The following is a 22,022-nucleotide window of genomic DNA, read 5'->3' on the forward strand; positions in this document are numbered from 1 at the left end:
CAGACTGTTCTCTCTTTTTGTTTCATCTCCCTTCCGGTTTGTAATAGAATTTTAACACAATCTGTATTGAGTACGAGGTGAGAATGGCGACGGTGGAATTGAGAAGTGTTACGTAACAGTGCACAACAGTGCTAGAACTGATAGATCAGGCTAGTGGTTCGGCAGTCTCGCTCCCTCCCTAGTCTAAGCCGACAGTGAGACTTGGCAGAGAACGAGGTGAGATTTAAAAAAAAAAGTGAGAAGGAAAGAGAAATAAAAGGAAAATATGAACCTCAGTACTCAACAGATCTCGTTAGCGTGACAGCTTGGCGTAGCCTACAAGCCACCTTGTCAACAGTCATAACACACTTCGTAACCTCTCCACATCTTGTTATTTTAAATTAACCCCGGAATACACGATTGTTACGTCCTCACCAGTTCCCTTCGTATATAATGCTTGCATATACCATAAGAACATTGTGTAACGCAATGACTGCAAATATAACAATTAAAAAATGCCCCACGTTCAGAACAAGAAGTAGCCTACGCTATAAAATCTAATTATTGGACACACAAAAACTTTGATTTGACCGGTTCAAGTACATCTTTCTCACTCTACAAAAGTTAATTTGCTCAAACTAAACACGAGCAGCATGAGTGCTATGTTTGAATTGTTAACAAGGGCGCATTTCATTATTCCATGCACGCGCCGCTTGTTCGGACACGGTTTGACTTTTCATAGAAATGTTACCTTAAGAACATTAAAACAACACATTACATCACATCATGAACTCTGGTATCGTAGAAACACTGTGACATCATCTTTGGACGTCTGAGGAGACACGTTAGGCAATGTGGACAGTAGAGCGTGCTGCCTTTGATGCGTCCGCTGGAGATGCGGTAGCAAGCGAATACGGGATCAGACAAGAGGACGGAGAGCAAGACTGTCTTTTGTCTTACAGCGTTTCCCAGGCGATAGAAAGACGCGACATATAGATGGATGCATGGGTTGCTTGAAATGTATGAAGAGAAGAAAACACGCACACACAGACTTGCCTGGGAGAAAATCAAGCATTGATTTTAGCCCATTGCCCCTGATGCAGCCATGGAACCAGATCAATACCCTGCTCTAATGTCTGTGCAGGAAGCTTGAGTGTGGTCTGGAAATTATCATTTTGTTATTACTACCCCTTGTAATCAAATAATCACAAACACATACGTGCGCAAACCAAACTTAAAAAACACAACACAGACAAGCAAACTCAGAAACAAGCAATGCCACACACACACACACATTGTGCAAACCTTAAACACTGACGTAAATAAAACTGCCTGGTTACAGGCACAAATCTATCAGTGGCATAGGGGGGTTATTTTGAATGAGAAAGGTGAAACGTGGTGTGTGCTAGAGCAGGACTGAATCAATGGGAAGCAGTCAGTGCGAAAGCCCCTCTCAGCAGTGTAAGGGTCAGTTACGAGGCTGGCCTTCAGCCTGAGTGAGTAATGACCTGCAGAGAACCAAAAAAAAAAAAAAAAAACCCAGGGGACCCTCTCTCTCTCTCTTTCTCTCTCTCTCTCTCTCTCACACACACACACACACACACACACACACACACACACACACACACTCACTGACCAGCACACTGAGGGAAATGATTTGGCCAGGAGCACAATTTAGCAGAGTAGCAGATGCTCTCTGTGGCCACTGTGGAGTGTTCTGCCAAAACAAGCACGGCAGTCAAGAGAAGGTCCCTCATCACTCAGTCAACTGAAGAGAGAGAGAGAGAGAGAGAGAGAGAGGAAGAGTGTGAGGAAAGGTAATGACTGCCCTTACATTCAATATCATTACAAAAGAAACACTTACCGAGAAATTCTTCTTCAATCAAGTCTCAGGAAACGAAATATTACAGAGACAAACAATATACCTGTCAAATTTAATTAACACCCCCCCCCCACACACACACACATACACACCATCACCATATAGATTACTTAACTATCTGGGATCTAACTAGCTGCCCCCCCCCCCCTCCGCCGTCCAAAAAAAAAGAAGAGGAGGCAAAATGTTACTGAATGAAAGTCCCTGGTCTTTCCACACTATGAGTGGGTACAGTATTGTCAGGTGATGTAACAGGCTTGGAGAACAGAGCCAGACTGCCGGAGTGATCACTGCTGAGAAAGAGTGGCAGATTGATCCCCGCTGAGTCAGCCACCCAAGGGCCACAGTCAATTGTCTTCTTTTGGACTCCCCGACCACAGTTGGCAAGGGTGGCGCTGCTGGGATCCTTACAGCCAATCCCAAATGTAGGACACCTTGTCAACCAGTGTCTTGACTAGGGGTGTCACTTGGGTACACCCTCTGTTATGGTCTCAAGAGGCAGTTTGACAGGTAAAATGTAGGGAAAATAGACAACATAGATTTGAAAGAGAAAGCTGAGGAAAACCCAGTTGGAGGTTTCAAATTTACCCCCAAATCTTGAGGTATTCCAATTGTCTCAAAAAGGGGAAAAAAAAGAAAGAGTGGGGTTATATTCCAACACCTGTAAAACGTTAAAACTAGCAGCACTGCCGAGTCTTGGCTGCCATCATTACACTTTTTAAACAGGAGAAATTCTCTAACTTTTTTCCCCTTTTCTTTGTGTTTTTTTCCTTTTCTTTCTTTCTTTCTTTTTTTTTTTTTTTTGCTCAGATGTTTCCCCAGCACAGCCCTGATGGAAGATCAAGTTCAGGAAATTAGCCACTTCCTGTTAGGGGAAGGGAAAGAGGTGAGAGAGGCCACCACAAGCACACCAGAGACTTTCACAACCACAACCCCAGCCCTCCCAGAAAAGAAAAGAAAGAAAGAACAGAGAAGAAGGGGGGACCAAGAGAGAGATCAAAAAAATTTCTCCGACTCTGCTCTGGGTCTAACTCTCTGTCACGTCACGAAGCTCGCTGATTTTAAGTCCTGTTCTGTTTTTAATGAAATACATTCGTTTAAAGTTGGTTTTCAGTCCCAGCTCTGAGTTTCTAGCTAATTCTGTGTTGGAGGATCTCATTATTCAAATCTTTTTTTTTTTTTTACATGCACCTACATCAGTTTTTTCTGACACAACCAACTGAAAACAAAATATAATTTTCCTCAGATGTGCATCCATTTTTCATAAGATTTCCATTTGGTTGCATAAAGCTCACTTTGAGGGCTGACCTCTCTCTGCTAACTCTAAATGTTATTTAAAAGCTTATCCTTAGTTGTTCTGCTCTCCCAACAGCCCAGTCTCCGCAGTGACTAAGGCATGTAGCACCTTGCTTTGGATAAAATTAAAAGAGCTATTCACCAATGCACTGATGACTGGATTTACAGAGCAATTAACATCTCAAAACAGTCTTACTTACTACCTTTAAAAAACTGAAAATGGTTCCGCTACATCCACCAAACATTGCATGAAAATTAGAGAAGATCTAGAAAACAGAATGTCAGAATAGTTCTTCTGGACCTGTCTGATTTGTAATTCTCAAAAGGGTTCAACTGGGTCCATCAAACAACTCAAGATAGCAATAGCCACAGTAAAAATGTATGTAAACTGGAAATCACTGATGCCCAATTAACTGCCTTCACCGAGTCGTGGAAAGGTTACGTGGGTGAACAGTTACGTGGCTGAGAAGCTTAAGAACAATTGAACAGTTTAAGCCATGTTCAGCCATGAAAACTTCACTGAATTAAGGGAGTAACATTTTATTTGGTTATTCAAGGTGATAAGTTTTTCTAAGGTCTTCCAGTAATGGTAGCCAATTAAATGTTAGAGTGAACATCTATCAAAACTCTCAAAGGGCAAAGAGAGTGTCCTGGAAGTTCATCTTGTTTAAATCTTTAGGTCGTTATGTAATTTAGACTCCTTTGTACAAAGCTAAGGGCACCTGAAGGGTCAGCGTTATGTCTGGACATATGGGAGCATGAGACTTCTCTCTGAGATGTCCTGCTACGTCTAAGACAGGAAACAGAGACAAGTAAAAATAATCAGAATCCTACGTTTCCAGCTAGTCATCACAACCACATTCCCACACACCTGCATCAGAGAGGAGCTCAAGAGGGTTGGGCCAAAACACAAGCCTGGTTTCAGGACCTGAATAGACACAATATAACAATATGCCCTCACAGCAGATTCATTAGAGACACAATCTTACGATATTTACCTCAAAAATTTACACTGTACCCACCCCTGATACAGACACAATGTAACACTATTTACAGACAAAAGTTACATTATACCACTCATACAGATAGAATGTTACAATATTTATGTAAAATATACCATTCATACAGACACAATGTTACAATATTTACCTATAGTACTTACAGTATACAGTATTACATTAAATAGTAAATGCTGGGTTGCTGGGGGACCTGATCTGTAGTGGTCCCAAAGTAAATCAGAGAACACATGTCATGTTAAAAAAATTCTGCATTGTAAAGGTTTTGGTTTAGCAGAATGTAGATTATATAAATAGCTTTCCCAAGTGAGGGGATGCAGATGATGGAGAGAGTGTGAAAAAGAGGCCCCAAACAAGTGTGGATTAAGGCATGCCTCAAGTGTGACCTACGAGGCAGCTGCCGGTTAGACAGGTTGGTTGGTGGCACAGGGAGAAACCAGAGCCTCTCTCTAGCCTTTCCTCCTCATCGAAAAACAACAACTAGCCCGTGGGCATGTGGCCTACAAACCACACATAGACACAAACACATACACACACAGAGGTATGCACATAAGCTGGCACACACACATTCTCCCCCTAACTGACAAATGTACACATACGCAAACACACACACACAGAAAGAGAGAGAGGGAGCGAGAGAGAGCGCATACAAACATCTTGATGCTATGATGGTCAGCAGAAAAGGTTTGTGAGGTTCAGGCTGTGAACCAATTCCACAAGTGAAATAATCACAGTGCGCTTTTGACTTACTGGCCACAAGTCTAATTGAATTTGAACACTGGACTCAGGGCACTTGTACTCATTGTAACTACAGGAATGTGAAGAGACACATTTCGTGGCTGAATGCTCATTTTCAAGAAAGATTATATTAGTGAAGGCAGCTGCCATTGTAACAAAAGTCACTCTTATGCAGGACCGGTGGAGTCCTTTCAGTGTAGGAAGAACTCCAGCTTCCAAAAAGACACTTCAAAAGCACTGCTGAGAGAGCACCGCAAGCGTGACTAATCTCTCTCTCTCTCTCTCTCTCTCTCTCTCTCTCTTTGTCTTTCATACTCTGACTGAAACAGACCAACACTGAAACAGACCAACATCTGTGATATTCCATATTTCCATTTCGTTCTCTCTCTCTCTCTCTCTCTCTCTCTCTCTCTTCCTCTCCCTCTCTCTCTCACTCCCTTCTTCTCTCAACCTCTGTTCTACATCGCTTCATTCACTGGATGACTGAAAACCAATGTTTACCAATCTCTACATGAAATCCCTGGTGTCTCTGAGGAGCGCAGCCTAATATTCCATGAAAGAATAAAACGCACACCAAACTACATCTACGCCAAAAACACGGGTCCTCAAGCCTACTGAGCCGAAAAATCCTTTTCTGGAAAAGTCTATTACGCACACAAAAAGATTTGAAAGAGTGGTGACTTACGCCATGGAAATTCTCTTTCAATTACCTCAGAGAGAGAAAATCAAAAAAGCTACGGTCATGTAGCAATGAATGGGGTTCTGACATAAACAACTGCAAAGAGAAAAGAGGATGAAAGAGAAAGGGAGGGAGAAAGAGAGAGAATGAGTAATAGCCAACCATGGTGTGGTACAAGCCTGTCAGTAATCTTTAGCTATATGTGGTAGTTAAAGATTTGCGTGTTAAGTGCCAATCAGTGGGAGAGGAGCCATTACTGGTTGACATGTACGGATCTGCGGCGAGGTTAACATCTGTCTTGACCACGTGTTTGACTAGCACATGGATGCACATCACTAGAGCAGCGGAGCCAGTTCTGAGGCCAACACTGAACAGAGCACAAACTCAGTCTTAAAGTAATAACACTGAGTATATGGTCAGTATGTGTTTAAGCTTCTGATGGAGAGAAAAGTGTAACTGCCTAATTTATGATATAATAATATAATGAAGTAAATGATTTAGGTATTTAAGGGCTCTACACATTCAAAATATCAGACCAAGAGTTATGGCTTTTAATCATTTAGAAGTATATAATGATCTGACAAATACTGCAGTCATAACTGCACACAGTCGCCATGTCAACCAGGTGGTTGAGTGTGTCTTTTTCAGCAACTAACACACGCGCACACACACACACACACACACACTCTCTCTCTCTCTCTCTCTCTCTCTCTCTCTCTCTCTCTCTCTCTCTCTACAGGAGTGCCTCAGGGGCTTGATAAAGTCTCTCCACAAAAACACGCAGTAGAGGTATGCAAATGGAACACAGGCTCATGGTTAGAATCTCCCTTTCCCTCTGGTGTTCTCTCTGACAGGGTCACACTGAGACACAAGGCTTATTAACTTTACTATTATTTGTTCATTTCATTTCATTTTTTAGAACTGATTTCTTCATTGACTAAGGATATCCCATGCGTCTTTTTATATTTTTATGCAGAATACAATTACTAAAACAACTGTAATTCTTTTTTTGGCGATGACAGATATGAGAATGCTTTGTGTTGCCAAAATGGATTCTTGGTTAAGGGGAATACCGCAGCCAAAGCATTAGTGCAAAAAACCAGCTTGAGCAGTTACTGCTGTGCGTGTGTGTGTGTGTGTGTGTGTGTGTGTGTGTGTGTGTGTGTGTATGTGTGTGTGTATGTGTATGTGAGTGTGTATGTGTATCACTCATAACAGCTACTGTGAGGCGTGACATGCTCCAGTGTGCAGATCATGATGGAACACACAGGATCCTCTCTTTCTTTTTCTCTCTCTCTCTCTCCTCCTCTACATCCCTTCATCTCTTGGCCATCTGAGCAATCAGGTCACCTCTCATTCTCTCTGTCGCTTCTGGTCGACCGTTTCCCCTTCCCCGCCCTCCCATCCCCACGCCCAGCCTGCAGCTGTTTCAGATGATGTCATCTCCCATAGCCTTTTCCATCTCTTCCTACATCCCTCTCTCTCTCTCTCTCTCTCTCTCTCTCTCTCTCTCTCTCTCTCCAGAGGAGGAACGAATGCAAACGTGGTGACTGCCCACACTCTTGGTGTTCCCTCATGCGAGGTGAGCGATACGGAGTGAGGTGCTGAGAAGGGAAGGATTCTGCGGTGTGTGAGCTCTGCATTTCACAGTGCACACATGCAAACACATCAGCCAACAGATGTGTGTCTTTTCCATACCATAGAGAGCATACTGTGGGTTCACCATATACTCCACATCCCACCTCACAATGCAACTCCACTGGAGGACTGAGGGCTTCTAAAACACTACTTATATACTACTGTGCGAACTTATCTCCCTTTTTGTGTGTGTGTGTGTGTGTGTGTGCATGTATGTGTGTGTGTGTGTGTGTGTGTGTATGTGTCTGCGTTCCACCAGTTAATGAACAATTGCCTAATTGCTACTCTTTCAGGAAAGATGTCAGGATCTCACCGTGGGCTTATGCACACACACACACACACACACACACACACACACACACAAAGAACACTTTTTACACAAATGTCCAATTAAATAGCACTGGAGGGAGCTTATTTAAACAAATGCCTTTTTTCTCCACAATAGTGAAGACCTATTATTTAATGCTACATCTATCCATTTGTTGTCCACAGTAGTTCTTCTGACTGCTTCATTCATTCAGACACAGCACAAGGCAGCAGCAAAATAACAGCTCTTCCCTTCCAAACAAAAACAACAACGACAACAACCAGGAAAAGCCAATCAAAACACAGACACACACACACATACACACAAACACACTGCTGCCACCCCAGATTCCAGTGCATGTCTGATCAGCTTTCTCTCACAAACATTATCCACCTGGGGAGATGCTCCAGTCAACACACAACACTGTCACACCCCTTTCCTTCCTCCATCACAAAGAGAGAAAGAGCGGGAGGGAGAGAGAGAGAGATAGAGAGAGACATGCTGGTAAGCTGACAGACAGCACTGTCATTTCTGTGTGGTGGAGACTGTCTCTCTCTCCTTCCCTGTCTGTCTCTGGAGGGCGTAATTGAGAAGATAGCGTTAATTCCGAATGCTTCAGAATGCTGTGTGCGTGTGTGTGTGAAAGACAGAGAGAGAGAGAGAGAATGAGAACCATGAATATTAATCATATATATTAATCATACGTGTAAGAGCAGAGATGGATGTACAATCCAAACTTGTCTTCTAGAGTCTAATGTTAACTTTGATTACATATTCTGATGTATGATACACTTTTATGCTGACTTGTGATACTGCAAACCTTGTTTGCCTTGGCACACATTCTGTCACATTTGTAACAACTTTATAAAATAAATATCATGAATAAATGTTCATCATAACAACACAGCACGCGTTTTGTCTCTGTGTGTAATTACTGTAATAAAAACACTAACAGCTCTTGTTGTCCACTGTGTCAATCAAAAGCAGCCATGTTTATCTGAGTTTAAAGCTGTGTTTGTATTCTGAGAGAACTTATTTGGATTTCCACTGAATACAGTGGGAAATGCTCTCTGATGACTCCATTAATCCTAACCTTGAAATGACTGCTACTTTAAAAAGCTGTTTTGCCGTGAAAGTGTTCTGATTATGGCGCATTTTCTAGGCCAGCCAGGAATCAGTGTCCAAGATCCCAATCAATGACCTACTTCCATAGTGCGCACGCACACACACACACACACACACACACACACAGAGAGACTCTCTCACCCACACAGACACACACGCACACACACACTCACACACACGCACTCACTCACTCTCTATCTCTCATACACACACACAGACACACACACAGACACACACACACACACAGTACTGCACCCTTATGTCCTAAGTTAGACTATATATTATATTTTATAAAAAATCTAAATTAGACAACCTCATTTCTTTTTCTTCAGTCTGTGAATTTCTCTTTTTCAGGTTTCAGCCTGTGTGTGTGTGTGTGTGTGTGTGTGTGTGTGTGTGTGTGTGTGAGAGAGAGATAGAGAGAGAGAGAGAAACAGGACGGGCTGGAGGGATATGAGCAGACAGAAGACGAGAGCAGAGAAAAAAAGAGAGAGAGAGAAAGACCTTCTCTATACATTAACATCACAGTCCCTGTGCAGACTTGACCTGGATAAGGCTGTATGACGTGAAGAGACGAGTACCACAGTCTCTCCTGCTCCACCACACATGAGAGCTGCTACTCCACGTTCCTCCTCTAACACCAGGGTGGGCTATTTACAGGCCACCCTCACCTCTCTCTCCCTCTCCTCTCTTTCAACCTCTCCCTCTCTCTCTTCCTCCTGCCCTCATACAAACAGGATGGAGTCATGCTTGCTTTTCTGCACTGGATACTGACATACCTCTGTCTCACTTTATCAACAAAGGATAAGATCTTATTAAAGAAAACAAGCCTCTCAGAAATATGGATCAAGAGTTAATTTGCAATTTTATGTATTTAGCCACTTAGCCAATGCACTTAGGTTTGTATTTAATAAGGCAGTAACACATGCAATGTCACACCAGTACATTGAGGAAGCTGTTTTGACTGTACATAGAGTATGAGAGCAACAGAAAAGCTCTTAGTTTACATGAAACAATGTTTATGTTTTTATATTAATGTCACAAATCACGTGGGTTGAGAATAGCTCTCTGGTCTGTGGGAGCAGCAAACAGCCATAAGAGAGGATGAACAGTGAACAATGTGTCTGTGTGTGTGTGTGTGTGTGTGTGTGTGTGTGTGTGTGTGTGCATGTGTTAGAGAGAACATGTGTGTGTGTGAGTTAGAGAGAACACGTGTGTGCGTGTGTGTGTATGTGCGTGTGTGGTGCGTGTGTGTGGGTGTGTGTGTGTGTGAGAGAGAGAGAACACGTGTGCGTGTGTGTGTGTGTATGTGCGTGTGTGGTGTGTGTGTGTGGGTGTGTGTGTGTGTGAGAGAGAGGGGGGGGGGGGTACAGAAAGAGGAACCCAGACAGTACTTGTCTGTGGAGTGCAGTGTGATGACAAAGGAATGCAGACAGAGGAAGAGGCTAATTAATGATGGACTTGTTGTCTGATGGTTCAGTCCACGTGGTACTCAGCTGCTCCGTCTATAAGCCTGCATGTCTAGAACTCAGAGATCAGAAATCAAATGTGGTTAACGCCGCTCTGCATCCCCGGATTCAGACCAGTGGATCCTAAAGCGGCGAAAAAGCCTAGTCAACGTAAGCTGACATTCAGCTGAGAAACAGTACTAAACAACACGATACTCAGGTCTAAACCTGTCACCTTCATGGCTAAAGACCTGAGCGTCAGAGTTGTTCAGCCACTGTTACACTTCCCTTTTATCGAGGGCATAAGAGTAGGAGGTTTTCATTGGTGCCTCTAAAACTGGGAGACCCATCAATTTCATCTGAATGACACCATACACACTAACTACATTACATTTAATGACAAAAGGTGGTTCTATGTCTGCCAGGCTGAGCAAAGCCTGAATTTCAAGACACTGATCATCAAACTATCTGCATTTGACTACTCAGAATTGATGGTGTTTTTCCAATCCTGTTTCTGTTTTTTTTCCTAAGATGGAAAACGGATGTTTCTACTCCACCATGTAAGAGGTCCTAGCATACAGCCAGAGCCACACACACACACACACAGTGAGAGAGAGAGAGAGAGAGAGAGAGAGAGAGAGAGAGAGAGAGAACGTTCAGCTTCTTTGAGCCTTCAGTGGAGGTTCTCTGTTCACAGAGGGGTAATTTTCAGGTCTATTGTTGAGAATAAGTGATCTTTCAATAGTTTGTGATAGAGTGAAGTGAATGATATGACTGGGGTAGAGTGAGACTCCGTAGGCAATGCAGAGTCGCAGAGATCTAAACTCCCGCCGTCTGTCACCATAGCTATCATTACTTCAACTCAGCCTGTCGCTGAGACAGGAGAAAGCCAATGAATGACTTCCTTCTCCACAGAGCAAAGAGGGCTCTCTCTCTCTCTCTCCCTCTTTCTCAGTTCGTGTGTGTCTACCTGCTCCTCTGACTCAGTTCCCTAGGTCATCATTCAGCCGAAACAAAGAGGAAAAAACCCTTCAATTATACATCTATCAATAAAGACCACAGCTTAGCATGACAGTCACCAGATAACGGCCAAAGCAATAAAGCTTGAACCTTTCTTTACAAGACGCAATGTAGACTAGCATGAGAACGCCATTCGAAAACAGAAAGACTGATCATACCACGAGGGATATTGCGAGTGAGTGTCATTCTAGGGGCACGGCGCTCTGACACGAAGCCCTACGCTGTGTTTCTGGCAAAAAGGCAGCACAAATGAGGATTACACCATTAGAGGAGATGGACTCTTCCAGCTGACCTACATCCCCTGCGGAGACTTCAAATAATCCATGTTCCAACCATGTTCAGTTACTGAGTTTTAGATCAGGCACGGACGCCTCAATGCAATGTACTGAATGGCACACAGATTTACAGGCTAAAGCAGTAAACCAAGAACTCCTTCAAGCACAGTTTTAACAAGTAATAACACAAACTCTTCAAATTTAAGGAACAGGCACAAAATGTATGAAACACACTTGTGCGCCCGTGATAACAATTTACATTAAAATGTAGAGCAGGAAACCTGAAAAAAAAATCTTAAAGGTCACAGACAAATGAACTGCAGCCTTCCACCAGAAATGATTAAGATTAGGTCTTTATATTCATTTTCTGCATCTGACTGATAATAATGTGATTTGAAATGAAAATAACACTGCTTCGAGGGCAATTATTTATCAAATGCAACAGAAACGTTTCAAAGACAAGGACTCGTGTAGAAAGGGAGGGGGAGGAGGAGGTCCAGGGAAGAAAACCTTTACATCATCAATCCAGTCAGTTTTGTTTGTTGTTCAGATCTCGGGCCAAACCACAGACCGGATAGAACCATTTACACTTCAGATCACTGTCCACACAACAATACACAGCATATCCCACCCGACAGTGTGCGGCATAAACACACTGCACGGCACAAACAAGCATACGATTATGAATTACAGACAATGTCTAATCTTAAATGTGGAAATCCTTTATGCATACCAGTGTGTGCTGTGCTCTCTCTCTCTCTCTCTGCTGTGAGTGTTATGTATTCGTGTGTGTGTTTACTAACCCTCAGGAAATACCACAACAAGCATTCTGTCTCCGCATCTCTACTGGCCCTAGTTGACTGGAAACACACACCGGTCCAACTGTAGGCATGTATTCTCACAGACCACAATAAATAACATTCTGCTAACGAGAACCAGCACCATGATGATGGCGCCTCTTATCAAACCCTTCCCCGCGATTTCACCGTAAATCTCTGAACACATAGTTATCGAGCGTGATGGTCGTTCTTAACGTCCTCGAGCAAATCCCCCTTCTCAGTCCCTGAGCTTCCTGTGCTCATTAGCATATTGCGAATGCAACCGAAATCGCTCACCTTTGCGCTGCTCAGCACTATTCAAATCAATTATTTCAAATTCATGCAGGACTCGGTCACCCAAGATTAATATTTTGCCTAGCTTGCCACAACACAAGCTTCAAACTCTCTGTCTCACGGCTGTATCAAAATTCATACTCCATAAAATTAACTACAAAATAACACCTCGTATTTCAGTGCTAACTTCATAATTTATACCGCCCTGTAGCACTTACATGACTGTGTTTCTCAAAGCCGCCTCCTGATAAAGTTCAGCTCTGCCAGACTCGGACAGATAAAAGTGTAATATGTGCAATAAAGGACCTATGAAAGAATAGAGAGAGAAGACACTGATTGTTCAGCCAAGAAAAAGTGTAGTTTCAGGATGATCTACTCCAAGACAAAGGGTTCCCAGTCTAGCGGGTACTTTTCCTTGGTAATTATGCTCCTAGGGAGCTTTCTACAGATTACAGCAGCAAACACTACAATAACCCAAAGTTACAGAGACAGAGACCCTGCTCTTTTGGATTTATTCTGCATTTCAAGGTATACAGTCCAGTCTGTTTCAATCTACTGCTTACTATCCAAGGCAGTGTGGACCATCACCTTACGACGCCCAAGTTAGTTAAACAAATGGAAGTGCACACAGATACGTGCATAAGCTCCTCTCGCCTGTTCTCACAATATTAAACAACATATATATCTCTTACCTGTGTTCTCTGTCTTGTTTTCAAGGGCAGTCAGCAGCTCAGTGTTTAAATCTCCATCGATCACAAGTTTCACCTAAAACAATAAGAACAAGAAGCATGATTTAGACCAAAAAGAAATCTCTGATATCTTGAAATATCAAAACAAGGTGTACAGAACAAGGCGTTATGTAGTACATGCCCTAAGGAAAATTAAATAAGGTCTGCATTCACAATTGATCTTTTTAATGATGCAATATCTCCAATATTACCAACATCTCTTCGCGTTAGACATCAGTGAGAGAAAAGACGATTTTCCGCTGAGATTATGAAACAGAAACACACTGCCGTAAACTACTACATCAATACACCACTCTAAAACTCTTTTCTGTGTGCGTTCTGAAAGGAATTGCAGCAAACAGCTAAGGAACAACCACCAACCCGTAACTAATGGAGTCACAAACTTTTAAAGGCAGCGATTAACCATGCCTGTGATGCAAACAAATTCAATTTGAGGCCTGTAGTTGACTCTTAATAAAATGTCACTTGAAGATTTATTAGCCTTTGAACTCTGTGAAGGCCATAATTAGGTATGAGCATGTGAAGTCAGTCCTTTGGATTGCTCTAATCTGCAAATTTCCTTATAAGATATTCATGTCCAGATTACTAATTCAATGTTTAATGGTTATGGCCTTTGCAACATATCTGCGTCTACTCTTGTAGCTCCACATATCTTCTCAGTAACATTCTGTGTGTAGTCAAGACAAGGCTGTCTCCTCAATCTACATGTAATGATGACGTATTTGTCATGCACGTCTTGATCTTCTTTGAGAAGTCCAATCATCCCGGCTATTCTTATTAGTGAAGCAACAGTGGTTTGGCAGGATCTGAAAATTGGTGTAAATAAATACTTTTCCAACAAACTCAACCGAGTGGACAAGTATACTCCACACAATGGCATCTACTGGTTAAGTTACTACAAACGTTGTTTATGCAACAGCATGTTTCCTTGAACGTTTTGATGTGTAGAATTGCTTACTTGCGGCTTTCGGATTGACATAGTTTTTACAGTTTTGTCTCTATGTCAAACCTTAGACTAAATAGCATACTTATTTATCACGTTGTGTAACACAATCAAGAACCAACACTAAAGACAAATGACAAATCTATGATGTAGACCAACCCATAAATGAACCTTTTTTTGCTTGCCAAACCAACAGGCTCTCTCTCTCTCTCTCTCTCTCTCACTCGCTCTCCTCCATAGGAAAGCTACTGAGAATACCACCCTTTCTCCTGTTCACACTTTCTCTCACTCTTTCACACACAAAGACAGGGAGGGAATCATCACACACACATACACATACACACACACACACACACACACACACACGCACACACACAGTCTCATGTGCTGCGATTGTCTCCCATCAGGATTAGATCTGGAACAGATGCCATCTCTGATGTCATTAAACACAACAGCCAACAAGTCATGCAACAGGCAGTTCTGAATAATCAATTCCAACCACCGAGCCTCAGGGACCACATTTCCCAATGAAACACACTCAGATGCACATTATGACTGGCAAACTAAAGGTCAAGGAGAACAACAAAGTCTATTATCCAATTAGAAACTGCTGTTCGAGCCTCAAATTCTGTACTCGGAGAAGACAAAGGAGCTACTGTCTGGATAGGACATATACAATTGTCAATATTTTGATAAGAACAAACTTAGTGATCTGAGATTGTTCATTGTCTACTGGGTAGGTCAGTGAAGAATTGAGAGACCAGAAGTCATTGAGTGTTTCAACAGTCATCATGTGACACAAAATCATATGAGCAGGTCAGAGCCAACTTGAACAGACCCAGCCATAGAGCAGAGCTGTAGTTGGGATCAAGTCAAGAATCAGGTCAGAGAGACAGACTTGCCAAGAGGGTTGTGGCTCAGTCCCGTTTTGCCACGGTGGGCAGAACTTCAGACATCGACCATGTGTTGTTGTGTTATAACCAACCAGAGAATTACCACAGGACATGTTTTTTTCTAATGTCAATTACATTGTCACTTGCAACAACATTGTGTTTACATCAAAACTGTAGATTGTATAAGAGGGTATTATTCTTTTTTTCAGTCTATCTGTTCAATACTATGACATCTACAGGCATTTTCATGATATTAAATGATATTCATGATAAAAACTCTGTAAATCAGTCTAGTATCTAATATTGTATGGTTGGTGTACAATTAGAATGCATCAGCTAGTCCTGTTTTGTACAGAGACCGGGGCAACCTTTATCTCTGGGGGAGAGATGAGATGGTCATGATAAAGGGGCTGTCGTCTGGCAGTATTCTGTAGGCTTTCGCAGAGGAGATAAAAATACAAACCAGCCTCCAGTTTAAAGTTGCCTGTCAGACAAAGATTCTTGACACCACACGTGCAGCTGTCTAAATGTTGTGCTCTCTCTCTCTCTTTCTCGCTCTCTCTCTCTCTCTCTACCCCCTTCTATCTTTCTCCTCTCTTTCGTACATTCTCTTCTAGTCTTACAGGAGTCACTGGGGTCAGCTTTTTGGGAGTTCTTAAAAGCAACTGTTCTGTCAGTGCGCGAGTGTGTGCTGTGCTGTGCTGGTTGCAGAGGGGTGTTCTGTTGTGCTAGGAGGGCCTCAGATGTTTTTTGGCTGGGGGGGGGGGGGAGCAAAGCAGTGGGAACTAGTCATATCCTGCTGCTGTAAGATCTTTGCCAAGCTTCAATGGTAAGTAGCTTGAGGCAGTAACTGTTTTGTTTGAATCAATATGAGCAAAAGACCAGTTTGGTCTGCCCAGTGTGTGCAGATTTAAATTAGTTTATTTTATATGCTTGTTTTTTTTAGATTATCTCAAATGAAGCATCATTGCTACATGACAGTGGATGATCAGCTGAAAAAAGCATTTAAAAACAGTGGTCTTTGCCAACATACACCTAAACATTTTTGAATCCACAGTATGCAGTGGTTTCCAATATACACCACAACTTTCTTACTTCTGTCGGCTCAGAATGCACCAGAAAGTGTCTTTTTTGTGATGAAATCTAAAGTCAAAATGCAAACTCCACTCATTAGAGCCCTTGCAGAGTTTCATCACAAACATTCAGATTTTTCCGCAGTTTGAATTTCTTTTGCATTCAGCTTTCTCTCTTGCAGCGGCATAAAAATGTGATCTTGAAGGTGCAATGGTGCAATTGAGACCAAGAGGAGAATTCTTATCTCAAAATATCCTACATCAGAAATGCCTCTTTTTTCATTCAGGTGCTTTCTCTTCCTTTTAGTCTCTCTCTCTCTCTCTCTCTGTGAAGGACACGCTGCCTTTAGATGACTGTACCAGCTGATAGCCTACTTGAACAGTACCTCTCGTCAAACATCCCAATCTACCATTTCAATCTGTTGCTTTGTGTTGACACAGAATATCTCCATCTTCATCATTACTCTCATTGAGTTATACAGCTGTGCACTACATCATTTGTCCTTTAAATTTCAACAAAGAGAGAGAATGATGAGAATTTCTCTCAGATGAATGAGAAGTTAATAAGACCTCTACTAAACTGCCACCATCCCCTTGTTCCACTGCGTGTGCCCATCCATAGTTCAAACCAATCTCCGCTTTCTGCTGCAGCTTTACATGAGTGAAACTGATATAACTGGTGCAGATTGACAAAGGAAAGTGAAAAAGGTGCAGTGATACTAGCATCAGTCCAATGAAATGAGTCAGGTAAATTTCCCTCAACTGAAGCTTGTTCAACGCATGAATTAATCACTGAGAAATCATCAATTGCTTATGCAGATCAGCTAAACATATTTTTTCACACAGACTAACAGATAGTTTAGCAGTGAAAAATGAGCAGTGTGTGCGTGTGTGTATGTGTGTAAAAACAGTGTGTGCGCTGGTGAAGCTGCGGAAGAGCCATTCAGCTGGCAGAGAACTGGTAACGTCACTTATGTGAACACACATCTCTCCTCTGTGAACGGGCAGCGAAAAGCACACACAGCAGGGCACCGGTTTGATCAGCAGCCCCTGGTTTATCCATGCCGACAGTGTTTTTAAAACATTATGGAGGGCCAGTAATTAATTTGATGACTGGTGAAGCATAGAATATTATGCTCATTAATCACAGGAAGGGGAACAAATCTGACAACCAATCAGACATTTTTTCTCATTTCAAATAAGCATTAATTTCATGACTTTGAAAACCCACTTATATATCTTTTTCTTGGTAATCCTATATATTATATACCACACCCTGGCACAAATCACACACACACACACACATAGAAAAATCAACAGAGGGAAGACAAAAGGGGAAACATACAATTAGAAATGATATTTTTTATATAAAATCAATTAAGGACATTTGTCAGCTGTTAATCAGAAATTCAAAACGTGTGTTAATGATGCAACACAGAATATCTGGCATTAAGGTCAAATAGTTGGCATCCAAACTGCGCGTGCACATGTCACAGATAGGACAAAATTGCCACATGTGTCAAGGGGAAGACTGTTAAAAGGTATGTGCTAAAAAAGGGAAAAAGGCAAGAGAAGCAGAACAGAAACAGTAACAGAAAAAAACACATATCACAAGTAGAGGCATACAGACAAGACACTGACAGGTTAACTGCTAGAAACGCCAAAACAACTGCTTTAAAATAACCACGGAACTCAATCTACATCCTGCAGTGTGGTTTGGCCTCAATGAAAGGATTTTGTCATAAGCATGATGAATCTCATATTCATGGTTGGAGTACCTTTTGAAAACCGCTTGTGACGAAGGTCAAGTGGGCAACACGGCTGTTTACATTGGTCTAACGAGATCAATACCTGTACTACCGAGCAAAAGAAAGTAATATGTTCTGATGACTTGGATTTTAGTGGGGGGTTTTTTCCACACATATGGATGGGTTCATGTTTTGAGAAAAGCCAGAAGAAGACTTTAACTCCCACTGCCTGTTCCCAACTGTTAAACATGCTGGGATATCTGGTATGGTATGGGCAGCCATCTCGTGGGAGTCACTGGATTTGATTATCATTCTACATGGTAGGATTACCGCCAAGCAATATGTAGCCCCCTTTTTTAGAGCAAACTTTGTTTCCTCAGGATGTTCTCTTGTTCTGAGAAGATAATGTCCCCAAATCACACTGCTAAACTTGCTCAAGGGCAGTTTCATGCACACCAGTATGAAGACAAATCCTTTCCACAGTCTACCCCCTCTCCAGGTCTACACACCCCTGAACTTTATGGGACATTCTGGAGTACAGAACATGGTGCAGATTCCCTCCGTTCCATCTCTTAGAGAGGTGGAGCCTTTCGTTGCGAAGCCATGGACTAATATTGCACTAGAGATAGTAGAGGGTCTGTTTTCCAAGAGACTGAAGCTGCTCTGAATGCAAACAGTGATAAAGCTCCTTATTGGTTAGTCAAAAGTACACACTATTGGGAGTTTCCTTTATTTTGTCTGTAATACCACTGTAATTCTTCAGCAAAATGATCCACTGAAAAAAGGGTTTGTTGGGTTGCAAAATAGACGCTATCCATTATGTCATTATTCTCTCAAAACATTTTGCCACTGAACAAGGTTGTACTCACACAGTGTAATCTCCAGAGAGACTGTGCTCATATCACGTTACAATCAATAACAATCCGCGCGGTTCACGTGCCTAAGGACCAGCAGTCACCGGGACAGAACACTCGATACATTCTAAACAGGCCTGAGCGCCGCTCTTCCCAGGCGCTGATGAAAACCAGCCAATACCCTTCACAACAGCAAAGACCAAGCCACAAGAAGGCCAAGAGAACATAGCAAGTCAAGAACGGACTGTTTGAGGCTACAGCCTCTCTGGCTGACCCAAAGCTTGGTTCTCACTTGGTAGGAGCGAAGACATGAGTCTATTTATAGAGGAGAACAGCCTAGCGTCACCCAACCTTCCCGTCTCTGTGAAGTCTGAGGACACCCTGTCAGGTGACTGTGGCAGCAATGTCGGAAACCTCTTTAACACAAGACAGCTTGCACTCTGTCCATCCAGATCTCTGACCCTCTCCTCAACCTCCGGCTCTCCCACCAGAGGCAAACCACATTAGGCAGAAGCGTTTGGTCACAGCTGTGCGGAGGAGAGCGGAGACAAAAATGGGGGGTAGGCGGCGGAGGCTGCTGGTCTGGCAGCAGATGTTGTGTTTTTACATCTCCGTTTATGACTAACTGACCAGTAACGCTACGCGTCATCTCTACTGCAGCGTCTTCGGTGGTCACATGAAACACTTGTGATGCCGTGAACCCTCTGCCAAAAAGCCACGGGAAAACCCGAAAAAGATACAGGAAAGACTGGTAACACTGCGGAGGGGAATACATGACCAGGGAAACACAATATGATGACACTGGCGGACAATTAGTCACATGCGTAAGAAAATGCAAGACAAGACACTAACGCATTCATAACACAGTCAAGCCTTTCACTAGTTAATCCAATGGGTCACGGTGTTCCAGCTATTGTCGGAGTACAGTATGTCTCCAGTAATTCCTTATGAGGAAAACAAGATGACTTAGATATTCACAACACACATGTCATGACTCACCAAAGAGACTAAACAAAGACTCATCAGACATGTCCGATGGCCTATGTGCGCCTCGCGTGAACAATCCAGAGGGAAATTCTATACTTCTTTGTGGCTAGTAACGCCAAACCAACATCACTTTTAAGTTCATTTTAAGCAAGTTCAAAGCCGTGATAAATGACTTGAAAATACAACAGTAAAAGGACAACAGTCTTGAACTATTCCAATCAACATGGAGCACTCACATAAGCGTTTTGAGGGAAGCCATAAAACATCTCGCACATGAAAGAAGACAAACATAGCACACAACCCGGTGCACAGATGGTTTGCCCTTGACCAAACCCTGTTGCGTCTGCTCTGAGCTTTGTTTACGTGACCTGCGTTTTTGCGTTTGACTCTAACAGTAACGGGAGCTTTCCTGGTAAAAATGCCTCAGCTAAAAGTCTGGTTTATCCAGGAACTAAAGTTTTCTGTGTGCAATCAATGCAGGTGGGCACAGAAACAGTCCACAACACACGCAGAAACATACAGTCACACATATACAGACACATAGAGACAGACAGAATTACACGCTCACACAGAGACAGACAGACAAGCATACACATGTACACACGCACACACACAGACACACACACACACACACACACACCAGGGTTACTATCATTGTGTAATATTTATCCACATGCATTGTTGACACTCTCAGATGCAACAGTTCTTATGCACACACTGGTCGTGTAGTGAAGTGCAGAAGTCGCATGCAGAAAAAAAAGGTCTACCAGGTCTACTATTTACATAATCAAATGCTCAAGTTCCAACAAACAGGATGGATTTTGTCTAACTGACCGAAAGGTATGGTATTTTCCAAAAGGTCTTTCAAAGAGGTGTTTTAATATTACACATGCATATTTCTATCAGCCTCACAACAGCGTCAGTCCATATTGTTGGTGTGTGACCTGAACATTGAGAACTTTCACTCGGAGGGACAGCCCACCCCATATCTGATGAGGTTGTACAAAATACAATACATCTGTTTCCTGCTGGGCCTAGCCATTTTCACACATGACGCTGGTTCCTCCTCTGTCTTACCAAATCAACACGAAAAAGACCGTGGAAGACATAAATATATAATCTCTCTCTCAAAAAGAGTGACAATAATTTCACCTCAGTTTGAATTAGGGTTAGGGTTAGGGTTAGTGTTTGTAAGTGTATGAACACTTGTATATGTTAGGCCATACATTCATGAGTGTTGTGTTTGTGAAATTTTGTCTGTGTGTGTGTGTGTGCGTGTGCGTGTGTGTGTGCGCGTGCACATGCGTGCATGCATGCGCACGGGCGTGTGTGTGTGTGTGTGTGTATGTGTGTATGTATTTTCAGTCATCAGACCGGGACTCTGGCTTTCCTGTTCACTTACTCTGAGCTCTTGGGTTTATCAGTTCCAGATCTTCCAGACAGAGAGGCTATTGACAGGAAGAGCTTTTTTTCCTCATTTCCTTAAGCAGAGTTAACTGTGAATGCCTGTGCCGAACTCAGGCCCCTCTGACCAACAAAAAGAGCACAACTGGACTAAAGCCTTGGAAAAACAGCTTGCCTTCGGTAATTAAATACTGAAGGGAGGCAAAGTGCCAGGACTAACACTGACATCTTCATCACCATCATCACCATCATCTGCTCACACTAAAATGAATCACATGATAGATACATTTTACTAAGTAATAAAAAAACATTGTAGTGATACAGGAACTTCAGAAATAATAGAAAGATATTAGGGCTTTTGGATAATTGTTTTGTTTTCTCACTTCACTAATGACATATCTTCTCTCACGCACTGTGAGTTTTCACTTACGCGAGACATTCTCAGTCTCATATGACTTTAGAACTGCTGTTAAATTAACAACAAAACATGTGTGTTATCAGGGGTAAGCAGCGATTCTGCCACTGAGATGGATTTGATAAGAAAATCCGTTTTGATTCCATAGGAAAATGTTGCGCTCTGGGCTGAGAAGAAACGTGAGTGAGAGGACAGCTGACAGAATACTTTCTCTGTCCTGTCCTTCTTTTCTTCACTCTCCTTTTCTCCCCCCCCCCCCCTTTTTTTTTTTACTCAAAACACATCAAATTGTCTATCAGACTGTTAACCAAACCAAACTGCTCTGCACTGTGTAAAAAACAGTGTACATTTTACTACTCATAGCCACAAGACTGTGTGACCTTTCTTTAATGATGTTAGACAGAATCAGCTATTATTCAATGGATGCTAACATGTGCAAATGCA

General features: G+C 42.4%; 1 protein-coding gene across 3 annotated transcripts in view; it reads right to left on the reverse strand.

The window, feature by feature from the left end:
* Nucleotides 1-22,022, reverse strand: part of LOC115811928 (zinc finger MIZ domain-containing protein 1) — a 106,465-nt gene that overhangs the window by 50,546 nt on the left and 33,897 nt on the right. For all 3 annotated transcript variants that reach the window (XM_030774349.1, XM_030774348.1, XM_030774347.1), the window contains exon 2: nt 13,205-13,277. The gene's annotated coding sequence lies outside the window, so the exon portion shown is untranslated. The remainder of the gene's footprint in view (nt 1-13,204; nt 13,278-22,022) is intronic.

This window comes from Chanos chanos, chromosome 5 (assembly GCF_902362185.1).
Source record: "Chanos chanos chromosome 5, fChaCha1.1, whole genome shotgun sequence".
Taxonomy (NCBI): domain Eukaryota; kingdom Metazoa; phylum Chordata; class Actinopteri; order Gonorynchiformes; family Chanidae; genus Chanos; species Chanos chanos.